Source organism: Phoenix dactylifera, chromosome 4, assembly GCF_051530095.1.
Source record: "Phoenix dactylifera cultivar Ajwa chromosome 4, Ajwa_hap1_PhDact_Kaust_v1.1, whole genome shotgun sequence".
In the NCBI taxonomy this organism is placed as follows: domain Eukaryota; kingdom Viridiplantae; phylum Streptophyta; class Magnoliopsida; order Arecales; family Arecaceae; genus Phoenix; species Phoenix dactylifera.
In genome coordinates, this window is record NC_143193.1 from 38,541,960 (window position 1) to 38,565,260 (window position 23,301).

Below are 23,301 nucleotides of genomic sequence, written 5' to 3' on the forward strand. Positions count from 1 at the left end.
AAAAGCCAAAAAATTAAAAATAAATATTATCAAAAAATAAAAAAGCGGGCAAAAAATAAAAGGGGTGCAACACGAGGACTTCCCAGGGGGTCACCCATCCTAGTACTACTCTCGCCCAAGCACGCTTAACTGCGGAGTTCTGATGGGATCCGGTGCATTAGTGCTGGTATGATCGCACCCATGACATGCCCTTCGAAACTCCCTTTTATGACAAAGCAGCAGACCTCGATGGCCCGAAACATTCGCGCCGCCGAGGCCGTTTTGGCGTAGGATTCAACACGCTGGTCCCGCTATGCGGCATGGCACCGCGAGTCTCCGGACTCAGTTTATTTTCGGAAAAAAAAATTATCCGAAGAGAAAAAGCCAAAAGCCGAAAAATTAAAAATAAATATTATCAAAAAATAAAAAAGCGGGCAAAAAATAAAAGGGGTGCAACACGAGGACTTCCCAGGGGGTCACCCATCCTAGTACTACTCTCGCCCAAACACGCTTAACTGCGGAGTTCTGATGGGATCCGGTGCATTAGTGCTGGTATGATCGCACCCATGACTCGCCCATCGAAACTCCCTTTTATGACAAAGCAGCAGACCTCGACGGCCCGAGACATTCGCGCCGCCGGGGCCGTTCTGGCGTAGGATTCAACGCGCTGGTCCCGCTATGCGGCATGGCACCGCCAGTCTCCGGACTCAGTTTATTTTCGGGGAAAAAAAATTATCCGAAGAGGAAAAGCCAAAAGCCGAAAAATTAAAAATAAATATTATCAAAAAATAAAAAAGCGGGCAAAAAATAAAAGGGGTGCAACACGAGGACTTCCCAGGGGGTCACCCATCCTAGTACTACTCTCGCCCAAGCACGCTTAACTGCGGAGTTCTGATGGGATCCAGTGCATTAGTGCTGGTATGATCGCACCCATGACATGCCCATCGAAACTCCCTTTTATGACAAAGCAGCAGACCTCGACGGCCCGAGACATTCGCGCCGCCGGGGCCGTTCTGGCGTAGGATTCAACGCGCTGGTCCCGCTATGCGGCATAGCACCGCCAGTCTCCGGACTCAGTTTATTTTCGGGAAAAAAAATTATCCGAAGAGAAAAAGCCAAAAGCCGAAAAATTAAAAATAAATATTATCAAAAAATAAAAAAGCGGGCAAAAAATAAAAGGGGTGCAACACGAGGACTTCCCAGGGGGTCACCCATCCTAGTACTACTCTCGCCCAAACACGCTTAACTGCGGAGTTCTGATGGGATCCGGTGCATTAGTGCTGGTATGATCGCACCCATGACTCGCCCATCGAAACTCCCTTTTATGACAAAGCAGCAGACCTCGACGGCCCGAGACATTCGCGCCGCCGGGGCCGTTCTGGCGTAGGATTCAACGCGCTGGTCCCGCTATGCGGCATGGCACCGCCAGTCTCCGGACTCAGTTTATTTTCGGGGAAAAAAAATTATCCGAAGAGGAAAAGCCAAAAGCCGAAAAATTAAAAATAAATATTATCAAAAAATAAAAAAGCGGGCAAAAAATAAAAGGGGTGCAACACGAGGACTTCCCAGGGGGTCACCCATCCTAGTACTACTCTCGCCCAAGCACGCTTAACTGCGGAGTTCTGATGGGATCCAGTGCATTAGTGCTGGTATGATCGCACCCATGACATGCCCATCGAAACTCCCTTTTATGACAAAGCAGCAGACCTCGACGGCCCGAGACATTCGCGCCGCCGGGGCCGTTCTGGCGTAGGATTCAACGCGCTGGTCCCGCTATGCGGCATAGCACCGCCAGTCTCCGGACTCAGTTTATTTTCGGGGGAAAAAAATTATCCGAAGAGGAAAAGCCAAAAGCCGAAAAATTAAAAATAAATATTATCAAAAAATAAAAAAGCGGGCAAAAAATAAAAGGGGTGCAACACGAGGACTTCCCAGGGGGTCACCCATCCTAGTACTACTCTCGCCCAAGCACGCTTAACTACGGAGTTCTGATGGGATCCGGTGCCTTAGTGCTGGTATGATCGCACCCATGACATGCCCATCGAAACTCCCTTTTATGACAAAGCAGCAGACCTCGACGGCCCGAGACATTCGCGCCGCCGGGGCCGTTCTGGCGTAGGATTCAACGCGCTGGTCCCGCTATGCGGCATAGCACCGCCAGTCTCCGGACTCAGTTTATTTTCGGGGGAAAAAAATTATCTGAAGAGGAAAAGCCAAAAGCCGAAAAATTAAAAATAAATATTATCAAAAAATAAAAAAACGGGCAAAAAATATAAGGGGTGCAACACGAGGACTTCCCAGGGGGTCACCCATCCTAGTACTACTCTCGCCCAAGCCCGCTTAACTGCGGAGTTCTGATGGGATCCGGTGCATTAGTGCTGGTATGATCGCACCCATGACATGCCCTTCGAAACTCCCTTTTATGACAAAGCAACAGACCTCGACGGCCCGAGACATTCGCGCCGCCGGGGCCGTTCTGGCGTAGGATTCAACGCGCTGGTCCCGCTATGCGGCATGGCACCGCCAGTCTCCGGACTCAGTTTATTTTCGGGGGAAAAAAATTATCCGAAGAGGAAAAACCAAAAGCCGAAAAATTAAAAATAAATATTATCAAAAAATAAAAAAGCGGGCAAAAAATAAAAGGGGTGCAACAAGAGGACTTCCCGGGGGTCACCCATCCTAGTACTAATCTTGCCCAAGCACGCTTAACTGCGGAGTTCTGATGGGATCCGGTGCATTAGTGCTGGTATGATCGCACCCATGACATGCCCATCGAAACTCCCTTTTATGACAAAGCAGCAGACCTCGACGGCCCGAGACATTCGCGCCGCCGGGGCCGTTCTGGCGTAGGATTCAACGCGCTGGTCCCGCTATGCGGCATGGCACCTCCAGTCTCCGGACTCAGTTTATTTTCGGAGGAAAAAAAATTATCCGAAGAGGAAAAGCCAAAAGCCAAAAAATTAAAAATAAATATTATCAAAAAATAAAAAAGCGGGCAAAAAATAAAAGGGGTGCAACACGAGGACTTCCCAGGGGGTCACCCATCCTAGTACTACTCTCGCCCAAGCACGCTTAACTGCGGAGTTCTGATGGGATCCGGTGCATTAGTGCTGGTATGATCGCACCCATGACATGCCCTTCGAAACTCCCTTTTATGACAAAGCAGCAGACCTCGATGGCCCGAAACATTCGCGCCGCCGAGGCCGTTTTGGCGTAGGATTCAACACGCTGGTCCCGCTATGCGGCATGGCACCGCGAGTCTCCGGACTCAGTTTATTTTCGGAAAAAAAAATTATCCGAAGAGAAAAAGCCAAAAGCCGAAAAATTAAAAATAAATATTATCAAAAAATAAAAAAGCGGGCAAAAAATAAAAGGGGTGCAACACGAGGACTTCCCAGGGGGTCACCCATCCTAGTACTACTCTCGCCCAAACACGCTTAACTGCGGAGTTCTGATGGGATCCGGTGCATTAGTGCTGGTATGATCGCACCCATGACTCGCCCATCGAAACTCCCTTTTATGACAAAGCAGCAGACCTCGACGGCCCGAGACATTCGCGCCGCCGGGGCCGTTCTGGCGTAGGATTCAACGCGCTGGTCCCGCTATGCGGCATGGCACCGCCAGTCTCCGGACTCAGTTTATTTTCGGGGAAAAAAAATTATCCGAAGAGGAAAAGCCAAAAGCCGAAAAATTAAAAATAAATATTATCAAAAAATAAAAAAGCGGGCAAAAAATAAAAGGGGTGCAACACGAGGACTTCCCAGGGGGTCACCCATCCTAGTACTACTCTCGCCCAAGCACGCTTAACTGCGGAGTTCTGATGGGATCCAGTGCATTAGTGCTGGTATGATCGCACCCATGACATGCCCATCGAAACTCCCTTTTATGACAAAGCAGCAGACCTCGACGGCCCGAGACATTCGCGCCGCCGGGGCCGTTCTGGCGTAGGATTCAACGCGCTGGTCCCGCTATGCGGCATAGCACCGCCAGTCTCCGGACTCAGTTTATTTTCGGGGGAAAAAAATTATCCGAAGAGGAAAAGCCAAAAGCCGAAAAATTAAAAATAAATATTATCAAAAAATAAAAAAGCGGGCAAAAAATAAAAGGGGTGCAACACGAGGACTTCCCAGGGGGTCACCCATCCTAGTACTACTCTCGCCCAAGCACGCTTAACTACGGAGTTCTGATGGGATCCGGTGCCTTAGTGCTGGTATGATCGCACCCATGACATGCCCATCGAAACTCCCTTTTATGACAAAGCAGCAGACCTCGACGGCCCGAGACATTCGCGCCGCCGGGGCCGTTCTGGCGTAGGATTCAACGCGCTGGTCCCGCTATGCGGCATAGCACCGCCAGTCTCCGGACTCAGTTTATTTTCGGGGGAAAAAAATTATCCGAAGAGGAAAAGCCAAAAGCCGAAAAATTAAAAATAAATATTATCAAAAAATAAAAAAACGGGCAAAAAATATAAGGGGTGCAACACGAGGACTTCCCAGGGGGTCACCCATCCTAGTACTACTCTCACCCAAGCCCGCTTAACTGCGGAGTTCTGATGGGATCCGGTGCATTAGTGCTGGTATGATCGCACCCATGACATGCCCTTCGAAACTCCCTTTTATGACAAAGCAACAGACCTCGACGGCCCGAGACATTCGCGCCGCCGGGGCCGTTCTGGCGTAGGATTCAACGCGCTGGTCCCGCTATGCGGCATGGCACCGCCAGTCTCCGGACTCAGTTTATTTTCGGGGGAAAAAAATTATCCGAAGAGGAAAAACCAAAAGCCGAAAAATTAAAAATAAATATTATCAAAAAATAAAAAAGCGGGCAAAAAATAAAAGGGGTGCAACAAGAGGACTTCCCGGGGGTCACCCATCCTAGTACTAATCTTGCCCAAGCACGCTTAACTGCGGAGTTCTGATGGGATCCGGTGCATTAGTGCTGGTATGATCGCACCCATGACATGCCCATCGAAACTCCCTTTTATGACAAAGCATCAGACCTCGACGGCCCGAGACATTCGCGCCGCCGGGGCCGTTCTGCCGTAGGATCCAACGCGCTGGTCCCGCTATGCGGCATGGCACCGCCAGTCTCCGGACTCAGTTTATTTTCGGAGGAAAAAAATTATCCAAAGAGGAAAAGCCAAAAGCCAAAAAATTAAAAATAAATATTATCAAAAAATAAAAAAGCGGGCAAAAAATAAAAGGGGTGCAACACGAGGACTTCCCAGGGGGTCACCCATCCTAGTACTACTCTCGCCCAAGCACGCTTAACTGCGGAGTTCTGATGGGATCCGGTGCATTAGTGCTGGTATGATCGCACCCATGACATGCCCTTCGAAACTCCCTTTTATGACAAAGCAGCAGACCTCGATGGCCCGAAACATTCGCGCCGCCGAGGCCGTTCTGGCGTAGGATTCAACACGCTGGTCCCGCTATGCGGCATGGCACCGCGAGTCTCCGGTCTCAGTTTATTTTCGGGAAAAAAAATTATCCGAAGAGAAAAAGCCAAAAGCCGAAAAATTAAAAATAAATATTATCAAAAAATAAAAAAGCGGGCAAAAAATAAAAGGGGTGCAACAAGAGGACTTCCCGGGGGTCACCCATCCTAGTACTAATCTTGCCCAAGCACGCTTAACTGCGGAGTTCTGATGGGATCCGGTGCATTAGTGCTGGTATGATCGCACCCATGACATGCCCATCGACACTCCCTTTTATGACAAAGCAGCAGACCTCGACGGCCCGAGACATTCTCGCCGCCGGGGCCGTTCTGGCGTAGGATTCAACGCGCTGGTCCCGCTATGCGGCATGGCACCGCCAGTCTCCGGACTCAGTTTATTTTCGGAGGAAAAAAATTATCCGAAGAGGAAAAGCGAAAAGCCAAAAAATTAAAAATAAATATTATCAAAAAATAAAAAAGCGGGCAAAAAATAAAAGGGGTGCAACACGAGGACTTCCCAGGGGGTCACCCATCCTAGTACTACTCTCGCCCAAGCACGCTTAACTGCGGAGTTCTGATGGGATCCGGTGCATTAGTGCTGGTATGATCGCACCCATTACATGCCCTTCGAAACTCCCTTTTATGACAAAGCAGCAGACCTCGATGGCCCGAAACATTCGCGCCGCCGAGGCCGTTCTGGCGTAGGATTCAACACGCTGGTTCCGCTATGCGGCATGGCACCGCGAGTCTCCGGACTCAGTTTATTTTCGGGAAAAAAAGTTATCCGAAGAGAAAAAGCCAAAAGCCGAAAAATTAAAAATAAATATTATCAAAAAATAAAAAAGCGGGCAAAAAATAAAAGGGGTGCAACACGAGGACTTCCCAGGGGGTCACCCATCCTAGTACTACTCTCGCCCAAACACGCTTAACTGCGGAGTTCTGATGGGATCCGGTGCATTAGTGCTGGTATGATCGCACCCATGACTCGCCCATCGAAATTCCCTTTTATGACAAAGCAGCAGACCTCGACGGCCCGAGACATTCGCGCCGCCAGGGCCGTTCTGGCGTAGGATTCAACGCGCTGGTCCCGCTATGCGGCATGGCACCGCCAGTCTCCGGACTCAGTTTATTTTCGGGGGAAAAAAATTATCCGAAGAGGAAATGCCAAAAGCCGAAAAATTAAAAATAAATATTAAAAATAAAAAAGCGGGCGAAAAATAAAAGGGGTGCAACACGAGGACTTCCTAGGGGGTCACCCATCCTAGTACTACTCTCGCCCAAGCACGCTTAACTGCGGAGTTCTGATGGGATCCGGTGCATTAGTGCTGGTATGATCGCACCCATGACATGCCCATCGAAACTCCCTTTATGACAAAGCAGCAGACCTCGACGGCCCGAGACATTCGCGCCGCCGGGGCCGTTCTGGCGTAGGATTCAACGCGCTGGTCCCGCTATGCGGCATAGCACCGCCAGTCTCCGGACTCAGTTTATTTTCGGGGGAAAAAAATTATCCGAAGAGGAAAAGCCAAAAGCCGAAAAATTAAAAATAAATATTATCAAAAAATAAAAAAGCGGGCAAAAAATAAAAGGGGTGCAACATGAGGACTTCCCAGGGGGTCACCCATCCTAGTACTACTCTCGCCCAAGCACGCTTAACTACGGAGTTCTGATGGGATCCGGTGCCTTAGTGCTGGTATGATCGCACCCATGACATGCCCATCGAAACTCCCTTTTATGACAAAGCAGCAGACCTCGACGGCCCGAGACATTCGCGCCGCCGGGGCCGTTCTGGCGTAGGATTCAAGGCGCTGGTCCCGCTATGCGGCATGGCACCGCCAGTCTCCGGACTCAGTTTATTTTCGGGGGAAAAAAATTATCCGAAGAGGAAAAGCCAAAAGCCGAAAAATTAAAAATAAATATTAAAAATAAAAAAGCGGGCAAAAAATAAAAGGGGTGCAACACGAGGACTTCCCAGGGGGTCACCCATCCTAGTACTACTCTCGCCCAAGCACGCTTAACTGCGGAGTTCTGATGGGATCCAGTGCATTAGTGCTGGTATGATCGCACCCATGACATGCCCATCGAAACTCCCTTTTATGACAAAGCAGCAGACCTCGACGGCCCGAGACATTCGCGCCGCCGGGGCCGTTCTGGCGTAGGATTCAACGCGCTGGTCCCGCTATGCGGCATAGCACCGCCAGTCTCCGGACTCAGTTTATTTTCGGGGGAAAAAAATTATCCGAAGAGGAAAAGCCAAAAGCCGAAAAATTAAAAATAAATATTATCAAAAAATAAAAAAGCGGGCAAAAAATAAAAGGGGTGCAACACGAGGACTTCCCAGGGGGTCACCCATCCTAGTACTACTCTCGCCCAAGCACGCTTAACTGCGGAGTTCTGATGGGATCCGGTGCATTAGTGCTGGTATGATCGCACCCATGACATGCCCTTCGAAACTCCCTTTTATGACAAAGCAGCAGACCTCGATGGCCCGAAACATTCGCGCCGCCGAGGCCGTTCTGGCGTAGGATTCAACACGCTGGTTCCGCTATGCGGCATGGCACCGCGAGTCTCCGGACTCAGTTTATTTTCGGGAAAAAAAGTTATCCGAAGAGAAAAAGCCAAAAGCCGAAAAATTAAAAATAAATATTATCAAAAAATAAAAAAGCGGGCAAAAAATAAAAGGGGTGCAACACGAGGACTTCCCAGGGGGTCACCCATCCTAGTACTACTCTCGCCCAAACACGCTTAACTGCGGAGTTCTGATGGGATCCGGTGCATTAGTGCTGGTATGATCGCACCCATGACTCGCCCATCGAAATTCCCTTTTATGACAAAGCAGCAGACCTCGACGGCCCGAGACATTCGCGCCGCCAGGGCCGTTCTGGCGTAGGATTCAACGCGCTGGTCCCGCTATGCGGCATGGCACCGCCAGTCTCCGGACTCAGTTTATTTTCGGGGGAAAAAAATTATCCGAAGAGGAAATGCCAAAAGCCGAAAAATTAAAAATAAATATTAAAAATAAAAAAGCGGGCAAAAAATAAAAGGGGTGCAACACGAGGACTTCCTAGGGGGTCACCCATCCTAGTACTACTCTCGCCCAAGCACGCTTAACTGCGGAGTTCTGATGGGATCCGGTGCATTAGTGCTGGTATGATCGCACCCATGACATGCCCATCGAAACTCCCTTTATGACAAAGCAGCAGACCTCGACGGCCCGAGACATTCGCGCCGCCGGGGCCGTTCTGGCGTAGGATTCAACGCGCTGGTCCCGCTATGCGGCATAGCACCGCCAGTCTCCGGACTCAGTTTATTTTCGGGGGAAAAAAATTATCCGAAGAGGAAAAGCCAAAAGCCGAAAAATTAAAAATAAATATTATCAAAAAATAAAAAAGCGGGCAAAAAATAAAAGGGGTGCAACATGAGGACTTCCCAGGGGGTCACCCATCCTAGTACTACTCTCGCCCAAGCACGCTTAACTACGGAGTTCTGATGGGATCCGGTGCCTTAGTGCTGGTATGATCGCACCCATGACATGCCCATCGAAACTCCCTTTTATGACAAAGCAGCAGACCTCGACGGCCCGAGACATTCGCGCTGCCGGGGCCGTTCTGGCGTAGGATTCAAGGCGCTGGTCCCGCTATGCGGCATGGCACCGCCAGTCTCCGGACTCATTTTATTTTCGGGGGAAAAAAATTATCCGAAGAGGAAAAGCCAAAAGCCGAAAAATTAAAAATAAATATTAAAAATAAAAAAGCGGGCAAAAAATAAAAGGGGTGCAACACGAGGACTTCCCAGGGGGTCACCCATCCTAGTACTACTCTCGCCCAAGCACGCTTAACTGCAGAGTTCTGATGGGATCCGGTGCATTAGTGCTGGTATGATCGCACCCATGACATGCCCTTCGAAACTCCCTTTTATGACAAAGCAGCAGACCTCGATGGCCCGAAACATTCGCGCCGCCGAGGCCGTTCTGGCGTAGGATTCAACACGCTGGTTCCGCTATGCGGCATGGCACCGCGAGTCTCCGGACTCAGTTTATTTTCGGGAAAAAAAGTTATCCGAAGAGAAAAAGCCAAAAGCCGAAAAATTAAAAATAAATATTATCAAAAAATAAAAAAGCGGGCAAAAAATAAAAGGGGTGCAACACGAGGACTTCCCAGGGGGTCACCCATCCTAGTACTACTCTCGCCCAAACACGCTTAACTGCGGAGTTCTGATGGGATCCGGTGCATTAGTGCTGGTATGATCGCACCCATGACTCGCCCATCGAAATTCCCTTTTATGACAAAGCAGCAGACCTCGACGGCCCGAGACATTCGCGCCGCCAGGGCCGTTCTGGCGTAGGATTCAACGCGCTGGTCCCGCTATGCGGCATGGCACCGCCAGTCTCCGGACTCAGTTTATTTTCGGGGGAAAAAAATTATCCGAAGAGGAAATGCCAAAAGCCGAAAAATTAAAAATAAATATTAAAAATAAAAAAGCGGGCAAAAAATAAAAGGGGTGCAACACGAGGATTTCCTAGGGGGTCACCCATCCTAGTACTACTCTCGCCCAAGCACGCTTAACTGCGGAGTTCTGATGGGATCCGGTGCATTAGTGCTGGTATGATCGCACCCATGACATGCCCATCGAAACTCCCTTTATGACAAAGCAGCAGACCTCGACGGCCCGAGACATTCGCGCCGCCGGGGCCGTTCTGGCGTAGGATTCAACGCGCTGGTCCCGCTATGCGGCATAGCACCGCCAGTCTCCGGACTCAGTTTATTTTCGGGGGAAAAAAATTATCCGAAGAGGAAAAGCCAAAAGCCGAAAAATTAAAAATAAATATTATCAAAAAATAAAAAAGCGGGCAAAAAATAAAAGGGGTGCAACATGAGGACTTCCCAGGGGGTCACCCATCCTAGTACTACTCTCGCCCAAGCACGCTTAACTACGGAGTTCTGATGGGATCCGGTGCCTTAGTGCTGGTATGATCGCACCCATGACATGCCCATCGAAACTCCCTTTTATGACAAAGCAGCAGACCTCGACGGCCCGAGACATTCGCGCCGCCGGGGCCGTTCTGGCGTAGGATTCAAGGCGCTGGTCCCGCTATGCGGCATGGCACCGCCAGTCTCCGGACTCAGTTTATTTTCGGGGGAAAAAAATTATCCGAAGAGGAAAAGCCAAAAGCCGAAAAATTAAAAATAAATATTAAAAATAAAAAAGCGGGCAAAAAATAAAAGGGGTGCAACACGAGGACTTCCCAGGGGGTCACCCATCCTAGTACTACTCTCGCCCAAGCACGCTTAACTGCGGAGTTCTGATGGGATCCGGTGCATTAGTGCTGGTATGATCGCACCCATGACATGCCCTTCGAAACTCCCTTTTATGACAAAGCAGCAGACCTCGATGGCCCGAAACATTCGCGCCGCCGAGGCCGTTCTGGCGTAGGATTCAACACGCTGGTTCCGCTATGCGGCATGGCACCGCGAGTCTCCGGACTCAGTTTATTTTCGGGAAAAAAAGTTATCCGAAGAGAAAAAGCCAAAAGCCGAAAAATTAAAAATAAATATTATCAAAAAATAAAAAAGCGGGCAAAAAATAAAAGGGGTGCAACACGAGGACTTCCCAGGGGGTCACCCATCCTAGTACTACTCTCGCCCAAACACGCTTAACTGCGGAGTTCTGATGGGATCCGGTGCATTAGTGCTGGTATGATCGCACCCATGACTCGCCCATCGAAATTCCCTTTTATGACAAAGCAGCAGACCTCGACGGCCCGAGACATTCGCGCCGCCAGGGCCGTTCTGGCGTAGGATTCAACGCGCTGGTCCCGCTATGCGGCATGGCACCGCCAGTCTCCGGACTCAGTTTATTTTCGGGGGAAAAAAATTATCCGAAGAGAAAATGCCAAAAGCCGAAAAATTAAAAATAAATATTAAAAATAAAAAAGCGGGCAAAAAATAAAAGGGGTGCAACACGAGGACTTCCTAGGGGGTCACCCATCCTAGTACTACTCTCGCCCAAGCACGCTTAACTGCGGAGTTCTGATGGGATCCAGTGCATTAGTGCTGGTATGATCGCACCCATGACATGCCCATCGAAACTCCCTTTATGACAAAGCAGCAGACCTCGACGGCCCGAGACATTCGCGCCGCCGGGGCCGTTCTGGCGTAGGATTCAACGCGCTGGTCCCGCTATGCGGCATAGCACCGCCAGTCTCCGGACTCAGTTTATTTTCGGGGGAAAAAAATTATCCGAAGAGGAAAAGCCAAAAGCCAAAAAATTAAAAATAAATATTATCAAAAAATAAAAAAGCGGGCAAAAAATAAAAGGGGTGCAACACGAGGACTTCCCAGGGGGTCACCCATCCTAGTACTACTCTCGCCCAAGCACGCTTAACTGCGGAGTTCTGATGGGATCCGGTGCATTAGTGCTGGTATGATCGCACCCATGACATGCCCTTCGAAACTCCCTTTTATGACAAAGCAGCAGACCTCGATGGCCCGAAACATTCGCGCCGCCGAGGCCGTTCTGGCGTAGGATTCAACACGCTGGTCCCGCTATGCGGCATGGCACCGCGAGTCTCCGGTCTCAGTTTATTTTCGGGAAAAAAAATTATCCGAAGAGAAAAAGCCAAAAGCCGAAAAATTAAAAATAAATATTATCAAAAAATAAAAAAGCGGGCAAAAAATAAAAGGGGTGCAACAAGAGGACTTCCCGGGGGTCACCCATCCTAGTACTAATCTTGCCCAAGCACGCTTAACTGCGGAGTTCTGATGGGATCCGGTGCATTAGTGCTGGTATGATCGCACCCATGACATGCCCATCGACACTCCCTTTTATGACAAAGCAGCAGACCTCGACGGCCCGAGACATTCTCGCCGCCGGGGCCGTTCTGGCGTAGGATTCAACGCGCTGGTCCCGCTATGCGGCATGGCACCGCCAGTCTCCGGACTCAGTTTATTTTCGGAGGAAAAAAATTATCCGAAGAGGAAAAGCGAAAAGCCAAAAAATTAAAAATAAATATTATCAAAAAATAAAAAAGCGGGCAAAAAATAAAAGGGGTGCAACACGAGGACTTCCCAGGGGGTCACCCATCCTAGTACTACTCTCGCCCAAGCACGCTTAACTGCGGAGTTCTGATGGGATCCGGTGCATTAGTGCTGGTATGATCGCACCCATTACATGCCCTTCGAAACTCCCTTTTATGACAAAGCAGCAGACCTCGATGGCCCGAAACATTCGCGCCGCCGAGGCCGTTCTGGCGTAGGATTCAACACGCTGGTTCCGCTATGCGGCATGGCACCGCGAGTCTCCGGACTCAGTTTATTTTCGGGAAAAAAAGTTATCCGAAGAGAAAAAGCCAAAAGCCGAAAAATTAAAAATAAATATTATCAAAAAATAAAAAAGCGGGCAAAAAATAAAAGGGGTGCAACACGAGGACTTCCCAGGGGGTCACCCATCCTAGTACTACTCTCGCCCAAACACGCTTAACTGCGGAGTTCTGATGGGATCCGGTGCATTAGTGCTGGTATGATCGCACCCATGACTCGCCCATCGAAATTCCCTTTTATGACAAAGCAGCAGACCTCGACGGCCCGAGACATTCGCGCCGCCAGGGCCGTTCTGGCGTAGGATTCAACGCGCTGGTCCCGCTATGCGGCATGGCACCGCCAGTCTCCGGACTCAGTTTATTTTCGGGGGAAAAAAATTATCCGAAGAGGAAATGCCAAAAGCCGAAAAATTAAAAATAAATATTAAAAATAAAAAAGCGGGCGAAAAATAAAAGGGGTGCAACACGAGGACTTCCTAGGGGGTCACCCATCCTAGTACTACTCTCGCCCAAGCACGCTTAACTGCGGAGTTCTGATGGGATCCGGTGCATTAGTGCTGGTATGATCGCACCCATGACATGCCCATCGAAACTCCCTTTATGACAAAGCAGCAGACCTCGACGGCCCGAGACATTCGCGCCGCCGGGGCCGTTCTGGCGTAGGATTCAACGCGCTGGTCCCGCTATGCGGCATAGCACCGCCAGTCTCCGGACTCAGTTTATTTTCGGGGGAAAAAAATTATCCGAAGAGGAAAAGCCAAAAGCCGAAAAATTAAAAATAAATATTATCAAAAAATAAAAAAGCGGGCAAAAAATAAAAGGGGTGCAACATGAGGACTTCCCAGGGGGTCACCCATCCTAGTACTACTCTCGCCCAAGCACGCTTAACTACGGAGTTCTGATGGGATCCGGTGCCATAGTGCTGGTATGATCGCACCCATGACATGCCCATCGAAACTCCCTTTTATGACAAAGCAGCAGACCTCGACGGCCCGAGACATTCGCGCCGCCGGGGCCGTTCTGGCGTAGGATTCAAGGCGCTGGTCCCGCTATGCGGCATGGCACCGCCAATCTCCGGACTCAGTTTATTTTCGGGGGAAAAAAATTATCCGAAGAGGAAAAGCCAAAAGCCGAAAAATTAAAAATAAATATTAAAAATAAAAAAGCGGGCAAAAAATAAAAGGGGTGCAACACGAGGACTTCCCAGGGGGTCACCCATCCTAGTACTACTCTCGCCCAAGCACGCTTAACTGCGGAGTTCTGATGGGATCCAGTGCATTAGTGCTGGTATGATCGCACCCATGACATGCCCATCGAAACTCCCTTTTATGACAAAGCAGCAGACCTCGACGGCCCGAGACATTCGCGCCGCCGGGGCCGTTCTGGCGTAGGATTCAACGCGCTGGTCCCGCTATGCGGCATAGCACCGCCAGTCTCCGGACTCAGTTTATTTTCGGGGGAAAAAAATTATCCGAAGAGGAAAAGCCAAAAGCCGAAAAATTAAAAATAAATATTATCAAAAAATAAAAAAGCGGGCAAAAAATAAAAGGGGTGCAACACGAGGACTTCCCAGGGGGTCACCCATCCTAGTACTACTCTCGCCCAAGCACGCTTAACTGCGGAGTTCTGATGGGATCCGGTGCATTAGTGCTGGTATGATCGCACCCATGACATGCCCTTCGAAACTCCCTTTTATGACAAAGCAGCAGACCTCGATGGCCCGAAACATTCGCGCCGCCGAGGCCGTTCTGGCGTAGGATTCAACACGCTGGTTCCGCTATGCGGCATGGCACCGCGAGTCTCCGGACTCAGTTTATTTTCGGGAAAAAAAGTTATCCGAAGAGAAAAAGCCAAAAGCCGAAAAATTAAAAATAAATATTATCAAAAAATAAAAAAGCGGGCAAAAAATAAAAGGGGTGCAACACGAGGACTTCCCAGGGGGTCACCCATCCTAGTACTACTCTCGCCCAAACACGCTTAACTGCGGAGTTCTGATGGGATCCGGTGCATTAGTGCTGGTATGATCGCACCCATGACTCGCCCATCGAAATTCCCTTTTATGACAAAGCAGCAGACCTCGACGGCCCGAGACATTCGCGCCGCCAGGGCCGTTCTGGCGTAGGATTCAACGCGCTGGTCCCGCTATGCGGCATGGCACCGCCAGTCTCCGGACTCAGTTTATTTTCGGGGGAAAAAATTATCCGAAGAGGAAATGCCAAAAGCCGAAAAATTAAAAATAAATATTAAAAATAAAAAAGCGGGCAAAAAATAAAAGGGGTGCAACACGAGGACTTCCTAGGGGGTCACCCATCCTAGTACTACTCTCGCCCAAGCACGCTTAACTGCGGAGTTCTGATGGGATCCGGTGCATTAGTGCTGGTATGATCGCACCCATGACATGCCCATCGAAACTCCCTTTATGACAAAGCAGCAGACCTCGACGGCCCGAGACATTCGCGCCGCCGGGGCCGTTCTGGCGTAGGATTCAACGCGCTGGTCCCGCTATGCGGCATAGCACCGCCAGTCTCCGGACTCAGTTTATTTTCGGGGGAAAAAAATTATCCGAAGAGGAAAAGCCAAAAGCCGAAAAATTAAAAATAAATATTATCAAAAAATAAAAAAGCGGGCAAAAAATAAAAGGGGTGCAACATGAGGACTTCCCAGGGGGTCACCCATCCTAGTACTACTCTCGCCCAAGCACGCTTAACTACGGAGTTCTGATGGGATCCGGTGCCTTAGTGCTGGTATGATCGCACCCATGACATGCCCATCGAAACTCCCTTTTATGACAAAACAGCAGACCTCGACGGCCCGAGACATTCGCGCCGCCGGGGCCGTTCTGGCGTAGGATTCAAGGCGCTGGTCCCGCTATGCGGCATGGCACCGCCAGTCTCCGGACTCAGTTTATTTTCGGGGGAAAAAAATTATCCGAAGAGGAAAAGCCAAAAGCCGAAAAATTAAAAATAAATATTAAAAATAAAAAAGCGGGCAAAAAATAAAAGGGGTGCAACACGAGGACTTCCCAGGGGGTCACCCATCCTAGTACTACTCTCGCCCAAGCACGCTTAACTGCGGAGTTCTGATGGGATCCAGTGCATTAGTGCTGGTATGATCGCACCCATGACATGCCCATCGAAACTCCCTTTTATGACAATGCAGCAGACCTCGACGGCCCGAGACATTCGCGCCGCCGGGGCCGTTCTGGCGTAGGATTCAACGCGCTGGTCCCGCTATGCGGCATAGCACCGCCAGTCTCCGGACTCAGTTTATTTTCGGGGGAAAAAAATTATCCGAAGAGGAAAAGCCAAAAGCCGAAAAATTAAAAATAAATATTATCAAAAAATAAAAAAGCGGGCAAAAAATAAAAGGGGTGCAATACGAGGACTTCCTAGGGGGTCACCCATCCTAGTACTACTCTCGCCCAAGCACGCTTAACTACGGAGTTCTGATGGGATCCGGTGCCTTAGTGCTGGTATGATCGCACCCATGACATGCCCATCGAAACTCCCTTTTATGACAAAGCAGCAGACCTCGACGGCCCGAGACATTCGCGCCGCCGGGGCCGTTCTGGCATAGGATTCAACGCGCTGGTCCCGCTATGCGGCATAGCACCGCCAGTTTCCGGACTCAGTTTATTTTCGGGGGAAAAAAATTATCCGAAGAGGAAAAGCCAAAAGCCGAAAAATTAAAAATAAATATTATCAAAAAATAAAAAAACGGGCAAAAAATATAAGGGGTGCAACACGAGGACTTCCCAGGGGGTCACCCATCCTAGTACTACTCTCGCCCAAGCCCGCTTAACTGCGGAGTTCTGATGGGATCCGGTGCATTAGTGCTGGTATGATCGCACCCATGACATGCCCTTCGAAACACCCTTTTATGACAAAGCAGCAGACCTCGATGGCCCGAAACATTCGCGCCGCCGAGGCCGTTCTGGCGTAGGATTCAACACGCTGGTCCCGCTATGTGGCATGGCACCGCGAGTCTCCGGACTCAGTTTATTTTCGGAAAAAAAAATTATCCGAAGAGAAAAAGCCAAAAGCCGAAAAATTAAAAATAAATATTATCAAAAAATAAAAAAGCGGGCAAAAAATAAAAGGGGTGCAACAAGAGGACTTCCCGGGGGTCACCCATCCTAGTACTAATCTTGCCCAAGCACGCTTAACTGTGGAGTTCTGATGGGATCCGGTGCATTAGTGCTGGTATGATCGCACCCATGACATGCCCATCGAAACTCCCTTTTATGACAAAGCAGCAGACCTCGACGGCCCAAGACATTCGCGCCGCCGGGGCCGTTCTGGCGTAGGATTCAACGCGCTGGTCCCGCTATGCGGCATGGCACCTCCAGTCTCCGGACTCAGTTTATTTTCGGAGGAAAAAAAATTATCCGAAGAGGAAAAGCCAAAAGCCAAAAAATTAAAAATAAATATTATCAAAAAATAAAAAAGCGGGCAAAAAATAAAAGGGGTGCAACACGAGGACTTCCCAGGGGGTCACCCATCCTAGTACTACTCTCGCCCAAGCACGCTTAACTGCGGAGTTCTGATGGGATCCGGTGCATTAGTGCTGGTATGATCGCACCCATGACATGCCCTTCGAAACACCCTTTTATGACAAAGCAGCAGACCTCGATGGCCCGAAACATTCGCGCCGCCGAGGCCGTTCTGGCGTAGGATTCAACACGCTGGTCCCGCTATGTGGCATGGCACCGCGAGTCTCCGGACTCAGTTTATTTTCGGGGGAAAAAAATTATCCGAAGAGGAAAAGCCAAAAGCCGAAAAATTAAAAATAAATATTATCAAAAAATAAAAAAACGGGCAAAAAATATAAGGGGTGCAACACGAGGACTTCCCAGGGGGTCACCCATCCTAGTACTACTCTCGCCCAAGCCCGCTTAACTGCGGAGTTCTGATGGGATCCGGTGCATTAGTGCTGGTATGATCGCACCCATGACATGCCCTTCGAAACACCCTTTTATGACAAAGCAGCAGACCTCGATGGCCCGAAACATTCGCGCCGCCGAGGCCGTTCTGGCGTAGGATTCAACACGCTGGTCCCGCTATGTGGCATGGCACCGCGAGTCTCCGGACTCAGTTTATTTTCGGAAAAAAAAATTATCCGAAGAGAAAAAGCCAAAAGCCGAAAAATTAAAAATAAATATTATCAAAAAATAAAAAAGCGGGCAAAAAATAAAAGGGGTGCAACAAGAGGACTTCCCGGGGGTCACCCATCCTAGTACTAATCTTGCCCAAGCACGCTTAACTGCGGAGTTCTGATGGGATCCGGTGCATTAGTGCTGGTATGATCGCACCCATGACATGCCCATCGAAACTCCCTTTTATGACAAAGCAGCAGACCTCGACGGCCCGAGACATTCGCGCCGCCGGGGCCGTTCTGGCGTAGGATTCAACGCGCTGGTCCCGCTATGCGGCATGGCACCTCCAGTCTCCGGACTCAGTTTATTTTCGGAGGAAAAAAATTATCCGAAGAGGAAAAGCCAAAAGCCAAAAAATTAAAAATAAATATTATCAAAAAATAAAAAAGCGGGCAAAAAATAAAAGGGGTGCAACACGAGGACTTCCCAGGGGGTCACCCATCCTAGTACTACTCTCGCCCAAGCACGCTTAACTGCGGAGTTCTGATGGGATCCGGTGCATTAGTGCTGGTATGATCGCACCCATGACATGCCCTTCGAAACACCCTTTTATGACAAAGCAGCAGACCTCGATGGCCCGAAACATTCGCGCCGCCGAGGCCGTTCTGGCGTAGGATTCAACACGCTGGTCCCGCTATGTGGCATGGCACCGCGAGTCTCCGGACTCAGTTTATTTTCGGAAAAAAAAATTATCCGAAGAGAAAAAGCCAAAAGCCGAAAAATTAAAAATAAATATTATCAAAAAATAAAAAAGCGGGCAAAAAATAAAAGGGGTGCAACACGAGGACTTCCCAGGGGGTCACCCATCCTAGTACTACTCTCGCCCAAACACGCTTAACTGCGGAGTTCTGATGGGATCCGGTGCATTAGTGCTGGTATGATCGCACCCATGACTCGCCCATCGAAACTCCCTTTTATGACAAAGCAGCAGACCTCGACGGCCCGAGACATTCGCGCCGCCGGGGCCGTTCTGGCGTAGGATTCAACGCGCTGGTCCCGCTATGCGGCATGGCACCGCCAGTCTCCGGACTCAGTTTATTTTCGGGGGAAAAAAATTATCCGAAGAGGAAAAACCAAAAGCCGAAAAATTAAAAATAAATATTATCAAAAAATAAAAAAGCGGGCAAAAAATAAAAGGGGTGCAACAAGAGGACTTCCCGGGGGTCACCCATCCTAGTACTAATCTTGCCCAAGCACGCTTAACTGCGGAGTTCTGATGGGATCCGGTGCATTAGTGCTGGTATGATCGCACCCATGACATGCCCATCGAAACTCCCTTTTATGACAAAGCAGCAGACCTCGACGGCCCGAGACATTCGCGCCGCCGGGGCCGTTCTGGCGTAGGATTCAACGCGCTGGTCCCGCTATGCGGCATGGCACCTCCAGTCTCCGGACTCAGTTTATTTTCGGAGGAAAAAAAATTATCCGAAGAGGAAAAGCCAAAAGCCAAAAAATTAAAAATAAATATAATCAAAAAATAAAAAAAGGGGCAAAAAATAAAAGGGGTGCAACACGAGGACTTCCCAGGGGGTCACCCATCCTAGTACTACTCTCGCCCAAGCACGCTTAACTGCGGAGTTCTGATGGGATCCGGTGCATTAGTGCTGGTATGATCGCACCCATGACATGCCCTTCGAAACTCCCTTTTATGACAAAGCAGCAGACCTCGATGGCCCGAAACATTCGCGCCGCCGAGGCCGTTCTGGCGTAGGATTCAACACGCTGGTCCCGCTATGCGGCATGGCACCGCGAGTCTCCGGACTCAGTTTATTTTCGGGAAAAAAAATTATCCGAAGAGAAAAAGCCAAAAGCCGAAAAATTAAAAATAAATATTATCAAAAAATAAAAAAGCGGGCAAAAAATAAAAGGGGTGCAACACGAGGACTTCCCAGGGGGTCACCCATCCTAGTACTACTCTCGCCCAAACACGCTTAACTGCGGAGTTCTGATGGGATCCGGTGCATTAGTGCTGGTATGATCGCACCCATGACTCGCCCATCGAAACTCCCTTTTATGACAAAGCAGCAGACCTCGACGGCCCGAGACATTCGCGCCGCCGGGGCCGTTCTGGCGTAGGATTCAACGCGCTGGTCCCGCTATGCGGCATGGCACCGCTAGTCTCCGGACTCAGTTTATTTTCGGGGAAAAAAAATTATCCGAAGAGGAAAAGCCAAAAGCCGAAAAATTAAAAATAAATATTAAAAATAAAAAAGCGGGCAAAAAATAAAAGGGGTGCAACACGAGGACTTCCCAGGGGGTCACCCATCCTAGTACTACTCTCGCCCAAGCACGCTTAACTGCGGAGTCCTGATGGGATCCGGTGCATTAGTGCTGGTATGATCGCACCCATGACATGCCCATCGAAACTCCCTTTTATGACAAAGCAGCAGACCTCGACGGCCCGAGACATTCGCGCCGCCGGGGCCGTTCTGGCGTAGGATTCAACGCGCTGGTCCCGCTATGCGGCATAGCACCGCCAGTCTCCAGACTCAGTTTATTTTCGGGGGAAAAAAATTATCCGAAGAGGAAAAGCCAAAAGCCGAAAAATTAAAAATAAATATTATCAAAAAATAAAAAAAGGGGCAAAAAATATAAGGGGTGCAACACGAGGACTTCCCAGGGGGTCACCCATCCTAGTACTACTCTCGCCCAAGCCCGCTTAACTGCGGAGTTCTGATGGGATCCGGTGCATTAGTGCTGGTATGATCGCACCCATGACATGCCCATCGAAACTCCCTTTTATGACAAAGCAGCAGACCTCGACGGCCCGAGACATTCGCGCCGCCGGGGCCGTTCTGGCGTAGGATTCAACGCGCTGGTCCCGCTATGCGGCATGGCACCGCCAGTCTCCGGACTCAGTTTATTTTCGGGGGAAAAAAATTATCCGAAGAGAAAAAGCCAAAAGCCGAAAAATTAAAAATAAATATTATCAAAAAATAAAAAAGCGGGCAAAAAATAAAAGGGGTGCAACACGAGGACTTCCCAGGGGGCCACCCATCCTAGTACTACTCTCGCCCAAGCACGCTTAACTGCGGAGTCCTGATGGGATCCGGTGCATTAGTGCTGGTATGATCGCACCCATGACATGCCCATCGAAACTCCCTTTTATGACAAAGCAGCAGACCTCGACGGCCCGAGACATTCGCGCCGCCGGGGCCATTCTGGCGTAGGATTCAACGCGCTGGTCCCGCTATGCGGCATAGCACCGCCAGTCTCCAGACTCAGTTTATTTTCGGGGGAAAAAAATTATCCGAAGAGGAAAAGCCAAAAGCCGAAAAATTAAAAATAAATATTATGAAAAAATAATAAAGCGGGCAAAAAATATAAGGGGTGCAACACGAGGACTTCCCAGGGGGTCACCCATCCTAGTACTACTCTCGCCCAAGCCCGCTTAACTGCGGAGTTCTGATGGGATCCGGTGCATTAGTGCTGGTATGATCGCACCCATGACATGCCCTTCGAAACTCCCTTTTATGACAAAGCAGCAGACCTCGACGGCCCGAGACATTCGCGCCGCCGGGGCCGTTCTGGCGTAGGATTCAACGCGCTGGTCCCGCTATGCGGCATGGCACCGCCAGTCTCCGGACTCAGTTTATTTTCGGGGGAAAAAAATTATCCGAAGAGAAAAAGCCAAAAGCCGAAAAATTAAAAATAAATATTATCAAAAAATAAAAAAGCGGGCAAAAAATAAAAGGGGTGCAACACGAGGACTTCCCAGGGGGCCACCCATCCTAGTACTACTCTCGCCCAAGCACGCTAAACTGCGGAGTTCTGATGGGATCCGGTGCATTAGTGCTGGTATGATCGCACCCATGACTTGCCCATCGAAACTCCCTTTTATGACAAAGCAGCAGACCTCGACGGCCCGAGACATTCGCGCCGCCGGGGCCGTTCTGGCGTAGGATTCAACGCGCTGGTCCCGTTATGCGGCATGGCACCACCAGTCTCCGGACTCAGTTTATTTTCAGGGGAAAAAAATTATCCGAAGAGGAAAAGCCAAAAGCCGAAAAATTAAAAATAAATATTATGAAAAAATAATAAAGCGGGCAAAAAATAAAAGGGGTGCAACACGAGGACTTCCCAGGGGGTCACCCATCCTAGTACTACTCTCGCCCAAGCCCGCTTAACTGCGGAGTTCTGATGGGATCCGGTGCATTAGTGCTGGTATGATCGCACCCATGACATGCCCTTCGAAACTCCCTTTTATGACAAAGCAGCAGACCTCGACGGCCCGAGACATTCGCGCCGCCGGGGCCGTTCTGGCGTAGGATTCAACGCGCTGCTCCCGCTATGCGGCATGGCACCGCCAGTCTCCGGACTCAGTTTATTTTCGGGGAAAAAAAATTATCCGAAGAGAAAAAGCCAAAAGCCGAAAAATTAAAAATAAATATTATCAAAAAATAAAAAAGCGGGCAAAAAATAAAAGGGGTGCAACACGAGGACTTCCCAGGGGGCCACCCATCCTAGTACTACTCTCGCCCAAGCACGCTAAACTGCGGAGTTCTGATGGGATCCGGTGCATTAGTGCTGGTATGATCGCACCCATGACTTGCCCATCGAAACTCCCTTTTATGACAAAGCAGCAGACCTCGACGGCCCGAGACATTCGCGCCGCCGGGGCCGTTCTGGCGTAGGATTCAACGCGCTGGTCCCGTTATGCGGCATGGCACCCCCAGTCTCCGGACTCAGTTTATTTTCGGGGGAAAAAAATTATCCGAAGAGGAAAAGCCAAAAGCCGAAAAATTAAAAATAAATATTATGAAAAAATAAAAAAGCGGGTAAAAAATAAAAGGGGTGCAACACGAGGACTTCCCAGGGGGTCACCCATCCTAGTACTACTCTCGCTCAAGCCCGCTTAACTGCGGAGTTCTGATGGGATCCGGTGCATTAGTGCTGGTATGATCGCACCCATGACATGCCCTTCGAAACTCCCTTTTATGACAAAGCAGCAGACCTCGACGGCCCGAGACATTCGCGCCGCCGGGGCCGTTCTGGCGTAGCATTCAACGCGCTGCTCCCGCTATGCGGCATGGCACCGCCAGTCTCCGGACTCAGTTTATTTTCGGGGGAAAAAAATTATCCGAAGAGAAAAAGCCAAAAGCCGAAAAATTAAAAATAAATATTATCAAAAAATAAAAAAGCGGGCAAAAAATAAAAGGGGTGCAACACGAGGACTTCCCGGGGGTCACCCATCCTAGTACTAATCTCGCCCAAGCACGCTTAACTGCGGAGTTCTGATGGGATCCGGTGCATTAGTGCTGGTATGATCGCACCCATGACATGCCCATCGAAAATCCCTTTTATGACAAAGCAGCAGACCTCGACGGCCCGAGACATTCGCGTCGCCGGGGCCGTTCTGGCGTAGGATTCAACGCGCTGGTCCCGCTATGCGGCATGGCACCGCCAGTCTCCG

The 23,301-nt window shown here is 49.7% G+C and overlaps 63 non-coding genes and 1 pseudogene across 63 annotated transcripts; all 64 read right to left on the bottom strand.

Moving 5' to 3' along the window:
* Window positions 1–61: 61 nt before the first annotated feature.
* LOC149765825 (5S ribosomal RNA) lies at window positions 62–180 on the bottom strand. Its single transcript, XR_016411417.1, has one exon. It is a non-coding gene; the product is annotated as a 5S ribosomal RNA (ribosomal RNA).
* Window positions 181–426: 246 nt separating this feature from the next.
* On the bottom strand, window positions 427–545 carry LOC149765826 (5S ribosomal RNA). Its single transcript, XR_016401041.1, has one exon. It is a non-coding gene; the product is annotated as a 5S ribosomal RNA (ribosomal RNA).
* Window positions 546–792: 247 nt separating this feature from the next.
* LOC149765827 (5S ribosomal RNA) lies at window positions 793–911 on the bottom strand. The gene has a single exon (XR_016401784.1). It is a non-coding gene; the product is annotated as a 5S ribosomal RNA (ribosomal RNA).
* A 246-nt stretch (window positions 912–1,157) lies between these two features.
* LOC149765828 (5S ribosomal RNA) lies at window positions 1,158–1,276 on the bottom strand. Its single transcript, XR_016401043.1, has one exon. It is a non-coding gene; the product is annotated as a 5S ribosomal RNA (ribosomal RNA).
* Window positions 1,277–1,523: 247 nt separating this feature from the next.
* LOC149765829 (5S ribosomal RNA) lies at window positions 1,524–1,642 on the bottom strand. The gene has a single exon (XR_016401785.1). It is a non-coding gene; the product is annotated as a 5S ribosomal RNA (ribosomal RNA).
* A 247-nt stretch (window positions 1,643–1,889) lies between these two features.
* Window positions 1,890–2,008, bottom strand: LOC149765830 (5S ribosomal RNA). The gene has a single exon (XR_016400708.1). It is a non-coding gene; the product is annotated as a 5S ribosomal RNA (ribosomal RNA).
* Window positions 2,009–2,255: 247 nt separating this feature from the next.
* LOC149765831 (5S ribosomal RNA) lies at window positions 2,256–2,374 on the bottom strand. The gene has a single exon (XR_016402846.1). It is a non-coding gene; the product is annotated as a 5S ribosomal RNA (ribosomal RNA).
* Window positions 2,375–2,621: 247 nt separating this feature from the next.
* Window positions 2,622–2,739, bottom strand: LOC149765832 (5S ribosomal RNA). Its single transcript, XR_016408465.1, has one exon. It is a non-coding gene; the product is annotated as a 5S ribosomal RNA (ribosomal RNA).
* A 248-nt stretch (window positions 2,740–2,987) lies between these two features.
* LOC149765833 (5S ribosomal RNA) lies at window positions 2,988–3,106 on the bottom strand. The gene has a single exon (XR_016411418.1). It is a non-coding gene; the product is annotated as a 5S ribosomal RNA (ribosomal RNA).
* A 246-nt stretch (window positions 3,107–3,352) lies between these two features.
* Window positions 3,353–3,471, bottom strand: LOC149765834 (5S ribosomal RNA). The gene has a single exon (XR_016401044.1). It is a non-coding gene; the product is annotated as a 5S ribosomal RNA (ribosomal RNA).
* A 247-nt stretch (window positions 3,472–3,718) lies between these two features.
* LOC149765835 (5S ribosomal RNA) lies at window positions 3,719–3,837 on the bottom strand. The gene has a single exon (XR_016401786.1). It is a non-coding gene; the product is annotated as a 5S ribosomal RNA (ribosomal RNA).
* Window positions 3,838–4,084: 247 nt separating this feature from the next.
* Window positions 4,085–4,203, bottom strand: LOC149765836 (5S ribosomal RNA). Its single transcript, XR_016400709.1, has one exon. It is a non-coding gene; the product is annotated as a 5S ribosomal RNA (ribosomal RNA).
* A 247-nt stretch (window positions 4,204–4,450) lies between these two features.
* Window positions 4,451–4,569, bottom strand: LOC149765837 (5S ribosomal RNA). Its single transcript, XR_016405526.1, has one exon. It is a non-coding gene; the product is annotated as a 5S ribosomal RNA (ribosomal RNA).
* A 247-nt stretch (window positions 4,570–4,816) lies between these two features.
* LOC149765838 (5S ribosomal RNA) lies at window positions 4,817–4,934 on the bottom strand. The gene has a single exon (XR_016408466.1). It is a non-coding gene; the product is annotated as a 5S ribosomal RNA (ribosomal RNA).
* A 247-nt stretch (window positions 4,935–5,181) lies between these two features.
* On the bottom strand, window positions 5,182–5,300 carry LOC149765839 (5S ribosomal RNA). Its single transcript, XR_016411419.1, has one exon. It is a non-coding gene; the product is annotated as a 5S ribosomal RNA (ribosomal RNA).
* A 246-nt stretch (window positions 5,301–5,546) lies between these two features.
* Window positions 5,547–5,664, bottom strand: LOC149765840 (5S ribosomal RNA). Its single transcript, XR_016408467.1, has one exon. It is a non-coding gene; the product is annotated as a 5S ribosomal RNA (ribosomal RNA).
* Window positions 5,665–5,911: 247 nt separating this feature from the next.
* LOC149765841 (5S ribosomal RNA) lies at window positions 5,912–6,030 on the bottom strand. The gene has a single exon (XR_016411420.1). It is a non-coding gene; the product is annotated as a 5S ribosomal RNA (ribosomal RNA).
* Window positions 6,031–6,276: 246 nt separating this feature from the next.
* LOC149765842 (5S ribosomal RNA) lies at window positions 6,277–6,395 on the bottom strand. Its single transcript, XR_016401045.1, has one exon. It is a non-coding gene; the product is annotated as a 5S ribosomal RNA (ribosomal RNA).
* Window positions 6,396–6,638: 243 nt separating this feature from the next.
* LOC149765843 (5S ribosomal RNA) lies at window positions 6,639–6,757 on the bottom strand. The gene has a single exon (XR_016402139.1). It is a non-coding gene; the product is annotated as a 5S ribosomal RNA (ribosomal RNA).
* Window positions 6,758–7,003: 246 nt separating this feature from the next.
* LOC149765844 (5S ribosomal RNA) lies at window positions 7,004–7,122 on the bottom strand. Its single transcript, XR_016405234.1, has one exon. It is a non-coding gene; the product is annotated as a 5S ribosomal RNA (ribosomal RNA).
* Window positions 7,123–7,365: 243 nt separating this feature from the next.
* Window positions 7,366–7,484, bottom strand: LOC149765845 (5S ribosomal RNA). Its single transcript, XR_016401787.1, has one exon. It is a non-coding gene; the product is annotated as a 5S ribosomal RNA (ribosomal RNA).
* Window positions 7,485–7,731: 247 nt separating this feature from the next.
* LOC149765846 (5S ribosomal RNA) lies at window positions 7,732–7,850 on the bottom strand. The gene has a single exon (XR_016411421.1). It is a non-coding gene; the product is annotated as a 5S ribosomal RNA (ribosomal RNA).
* Window positions 7,851–8,096: 246 nt separating this feature from the next.
* LOC149765847 (5S ribosomal RNA) lies at window positions 8,097–8,215 on the bottom strand. The gene has a single exon (XR_016401046.1). It is a non-coding gene; the product is annotated as a 5S ribosomal RNA (ribosomal RNA).
* Window positions 8,216–8,458: 243 nt separating this feature from the next.
* On the bottom strand, window positions 8,459–8,577 carry LOC149765848 (5S ribosomal RNA). Its single transcript, XR_016402140.1, has one exon. It is a non-coding gene; the product is annotated as a 5S ribosomal RNA (ribosomal RNA).
* A 246-nt stretch (window positions 8,578–8,823) lies between these two features.
* Window positions 8,824–8,942, bottom strand: LOC149765849 (5S ribosomal RNA). Its single transcript, XR_016405235.1, has one exon. It is a non-coding gene; the product is annotated as a 5S ribosomal RNA (ribosomal RNA).
* Window positions 8,943–9,185: 243 nt separating this feature from the next.
* LOC149765850 (5S ribosomal RNA) lies at window positions 9,186–9,304 on the bottom strand. Its single transcript, XR_016401489.1, has one exon. It is a non-coding gene; the product is annotated as a 5S ribosomal RNA (ribosomal RNA).
* A 246-nt stretch (window positions 9,305–9,550) lies between these two features.
* Window positions 9,551–9,669, bottom strand: LOC149765851 (5S ribosomal RNA). Its single transcript, XR_016401047.1, has one exon. It is a non-coding gene; the product is annotated as a 5S ribosomal RNA (ribosomal RNA).
* A 243-nt stretch (window positions 9,670–9,912) lies between these two features.
* Window positions 9,913–10,031, bottom strand: LOC149765852 (5S ribosomal RNA). Its single transcript, XR_016401936.1, has one exon. It is a non-coding gene; the product is annotated as a 5S ribosomal RNA (ribosomal RNA).
* A 246-nt stretch (window positions 10,032–10,277) lies between these two features.
* Window positions 10,278–10,396, bottom strand: LOC149765853 (5S ribosomal RNA). The gene has a single exon (XR_016405236.1). It is a non-coding gene; the product is annotated as a 5S ribosomal RNA (ribosomal RNA).
* A 243-nt stretch (window positions 10,397–10,639) lies between these two features.
* On the bottom strand, window positions 10,640–10,758 carry LOC149765854 (5S ribosomal RNA). The gene has a single exon (XR_016411422.1). It is a non-coding gene; the product is annotated as a 5S ribosomal RNA (ribosomal RNA).
* Window positions 10,759–11,004: 246 nt separating this feature from the next.
* LOC149765855 (5S ribosomal RNA) lies at window positions 11,005–11,123 on the bottom strand. The gene has a single exon (XR_016401048.1). It is a non-coding gene; the product is annotated as a 5S ribosomal RNA (ribosomal RNA).
* A 243-nt stretch (window positions 11,124–11,366) lies between these two features.
* On the bottom strand, window positions 11,367–11,485 carry LOC149765856 (5S ribosomal RNA). The gene has a single exon (XR_016404925.1). It is a non-coding gene; the product is annotated as a 5S ribosomal RNA (ribosomal RNA).
* A 246-nt stretch (window positions 11,486–11,731) lies between these two features.
* LOC149765857 (5S ribosomal RNA) lies at window positions 11,732–11,850 on the bottom strand. Its single transcript, XR_016411423.1, has one exon. It is a non-coding gene; the product is annotated as a 5S ribosomal RNA (ribosomal RNA).
* A 246-nt stretch (window positions 11,851–12,096) lies between these two features.
* On the bottom strand, window positions 12,097–12,214 carry LOC149765858 (5S ribosomal RNA). The gene has a single exon (XR_016408469.1). It is a non-coding gene; the product is annotated as a 5S ribosomal RNA (ribosomal RNA).
* A 247-nt stretch (window positions 12,215–12,461) lies between these two features.
* On the bottom strand, window positions 12,462–12,580 carry LOC149765859 (5S ribosomal RNA). The gene has a single exon (XR_016411425.1). It is a non-coding gene; the product is annotated as a 5S ribosomal RNA (ribosomal RNA).
* Window positions 12,581–12,826: 246 nt separating this feature from the next.
* Window positions 12,827–12,945, bottom strand: LOC149765860 (5S ribosomal RNA). The gene has a single exon (XR_016401049.1). It is a non-coding gene; the product is annotated as a 5S ribosomal RNA (ribosomal RNA).
* Window positions 12,946–13,188: 243 nt separating this feature from the next.
* Window positions 13,189–13,307, bottom strand: LOC149765861 (5S ribosomal RNA). Its single transcript, XR_016402141.1, has one exon. It is a non-coding gene; the product is annotated as a 5S ribosomal RNA (ribosomal RNA).
* A 246-nt stretch (window positions 13,308–13,553) lies between these two features.
* On the bottom strand, window positions 13,554–13,672 carry LOC149765862 (5S ribosomal RNA). Its single transcript, XR_016406255.1, has one exon. It is a non-coding gene; the product is annotated as a 5S ribosomal RNA (ribosomal RNA).
* Window positions 13,673–13,915: 243 nt separating this feature from the next.
* LOC149765863 (5S ribosomal RNA) lies at window positions 13,916–14,034 on the bottom strand. The gene has a single exon (XR_016401789.1). It is a non-coding gene; the product is annotated as a 5S ribosomal RNA (ribosomal RNA).
* Window positions 14,035–14,281: 247 nt separating this feature from the next.
* LOC149765864 (5S ribosomal RNA) lies at window positions 14,282–14,400 on the bottom strand. The gene has a single exon (XR_016411426.1). It is a non-coding gene; the product is annotated as a 5S ribosomal RNA (ribosomal RNA).
* A 246-nt stretch (window positions 14,401–14,646) lies between these two features.
* Window positions 14,647–14,765, bottom strand: LOC149765865 (5S ribosomal RNA). Its single transcript, XR_016401050.1, has one exon. It is a non-coding gene; the product is annotated as a 5S ribosomal RNA (ribosomal RNA).
* Window positions 14,766–15,007: 242 nt separating this feature from the next.
* Window positions 15,008–15,126, bottom strand: LOC149765866 (5S ribosomal RNA). Its single transcript, XR_016402142.1, has one exon. It is a non-coding gene; the product is annotated as a 5S ribosomal RNA (ribosomal RNA).
* Window positions 15,127–15,372: 246 nt separating this feature from the next.
* On the bottom strand, window positions 15,373–15,491 carry LOC149765867 (5S ribosomal RNA). Its single transcript, XR_016405237.1, has one exon. It is a non-coding gene; the product is annotated as a 5S ribosomal RNA (ribosomal RNA).
* Window positions 15,492–15,734: 243 nt separating this feature from the next.
* Window positions 15,735–15,853, bottom strand: LOC149765868 (5S ribosomal RNA). The gene has a single exon (XR_016401790.1). It is a non-coding gene; the product is annotated as a 5S ribosomal RNA (ribosomal RNA).
* A 247-nt stretch (window positions 15,854–16,100) lies between these two features.
* Window positions 16,101–16,219, bottom strand: LOC149765869 (5S ribosomal RNA). The gene has a single exon (XR_016403428.1). It is a non-coding gene; the product is annotated as a 5S ribosomal RNA (ribosomal RNA).
* A 247-nt stretch (window positions 16,220–16,466) lies between these two features.
* LOC149765870 (5S ribosomal RNA) lies at window positions 16,467–16,585 on the bottom strand. Its single transcript, XR_016402847.1, has one exon. It is a non-coding gene; the product is annotated as a 5S ribosomal RNA (ribosomal RNA).
* A 246-nt stretch (window positions 16,586–16,831) lies between these two features.
* Window positions 16,832–16,949, bottom strand: LOC149765871 (5S ribosomal RNA; annotated as a pseudogene).
* A 248-nt stretch (window positions 16,950–17,197) lies between these two features.
* On the bottom strand, window positions 17,198–17,316 carry LOC149765872 (5S ribosomal RNA). Its single transcript, XR_016411427.1, has one exon. It is a non-coding gene; the product is annotated as a 5S ribosomal RNA (ribosomal RNA).
* A 247-nt stretch (window positions 17,317–17,563) lies between these two features.
* LOC149765873 (5S ribosomal RNA) lies at window positions 17,564–17,682 on the bottom strand. Its single transcript, XR_016402849.1, has one exon. It is a non-coding gene; the product is annotated as a 5S ribosomal RNA (ribosomal RNA).
* A 246-nt stretch (window positions 17,683–17,928) lies between these two features.
* Window positions 17,929–18,046, bottom strand: LOC149765874 (5S ribosomal RNA). Its single transcript, XR_016408470.1, has one exon. It is a non-coding gene; the product is annotated as a 5S ribosomal RNA (ribosomal RNA).
* A 247-nt stretch (window positions 18,047–18,293) lies between these two features.
* On the bottom strand, window positions 18,294–18,412 carry LOC149765875 (5S ribosomal RNA). The gene has a single exon (XR_016411428.1). It is a non-coding gene; the product is annotated as a 5S ribosomal RNA (ribosomal RNA).
* Window positions 18,413–18,658: 246 nt separating this feature from the next.
* Window positions 18,659–18,777, bottom strand: LOC149765876 (5S ribosomal RNA). Its single transcript, XR_016401051.1, has one exon. It is a non-coding gene; the product is annotated as a 5S ribosomal RNA (ribosomal RNA).
* Window positions 18,778–19,024: 247 nt separating this feature from the next.
* Window positions 19,025–19,142, bottom strand: LOC149765877 (5S ribosomal RNA). The gene has a single exon (XR_016408471.1). It is a non-coding gene; the product is annotated as a 5S ribosomal RNA (ribosomal RNA).
* Window positions 19,143–19,390: 248 nt separating this feature from the next.
* On the bottom strand, window positions 19,391–19,509 carry LOC149765878 (5S ribosomal RNA). Its single transcript, XR_016411429.1, has one exon. It is a non-coding gene; the product is annotated as a 5S ribosomal RNA (ribosomal RNA).
* A 246-nt stretch (window positions 19,510–19,755) lies between these two features.
* Window positions 19,756–19,874, bottom strand: LOC149765879 (5S ribosomal RNA). The gene has a single exon (XR_016401052.1). It is a non-coding gene; the product is annotated as a 5S ribosomal RNA (ribosomal RNA).
* Window positions 19,875–20,117: 243 nt separating this feature from the next.
* On the bottom strand, window positions 20,118–20,236 carry LOC149765880 (5S ribosomal RNA). Its single transcript, XR_016401572.1, has one exon. It is a non-coding gene; the product is annotated as a 5S ribosomal RNA (ribosomal RNA).
* A 247-nt stretch (window positions 20,237–20,483) lies between these two features.
* LOC149765881 (5S ribosomal RNA) lies at window positions 20,484–20,602 on the bottom strand. The gene has a single exon (XR_016402850.1). It is a non-coding gene; the product is annotated as a 5S ribosomal RNA (ribosomal RNA).
* Window positions 20,603–20,849: 247 nt separating this feature from the next.
* Window positions 20,850–20,968, bottom strand: LOC149765882 (5S ribosomal RNA). The gene has a single exon (XR_016404088.1). It is a non-coding gene; the product is annotated as a 5S ribosomal RNA (ribosomal RNA).
* Window positions 20,969–21,215: 247 nt separating this feature from the next.
* On the bottom strand, window positions 21,216–21,334 carry LOC149765883 (5S ribosomal RNA). The gene has a single exon (XR_016402851.1). It is a non-coding gene; the product is annotated as a 5S ribosomal RNA (ribosomal RNA).
* A 247-nt stretch (window positions 21,335–21,581) lies between these two features.
* On the bottom strand, window positions 21,582–21,700 carry LOC149765884 (5S ribosomal RNA). Its single transcript, XR_016405810.1, has one exon. It is a non-coding gene; the product is annotated as a 5S ribosomal RNA (ribosomal RNA).
* Window positions 21,701–21,947: 247 nt separating this feature from the next.
* Window positions 21,948–22,066, bottom strand: LOC149765885 (5S ribosomal RNA). The gene has a single exon (XR_016402852.1). It is a non-coding gene; the product is annotated as a 5S ribosomal RNA (ribosomal RNA).
* Window positions 22,067–22,313: 247 nt separating this feature from the next.
* Window positions 22,314–22,432, bottom strand: LOC149765886 (5S ribosomal RNA). The gene has a single exon (XR_016405811.1). It is a non-coding gene; the product is annotated as a 5S ribosomal RNA (ribosomal RNA).
* A 247-nt stretch (window positions 22,433–22,679) lies between these two features.
* Window positions 22,680–22,798, bottom strand: LOC149765887 (5S ribosomal RNA). Its single transcript, XR_016406830.1, has one exon. It is a non-coding gene; the product is annotated as a 5S ribosomal RNA (ribosomal RNA).
* A 247-nt stretch (window positions 22,799–23,045) lies between these two features.
* Window positions 23,046–23,163, bottom strand: LOC149765888 (5S ribosomal RNA). The gene has a single exon (XR_016404976.1). It is a non-coding gene; the product is annotated as a 5S ribosomal RNA (ribosomal RNA).
* Between the last annotated feature and the right edge of the window lie 138 nt (window positions 23,164–23,301).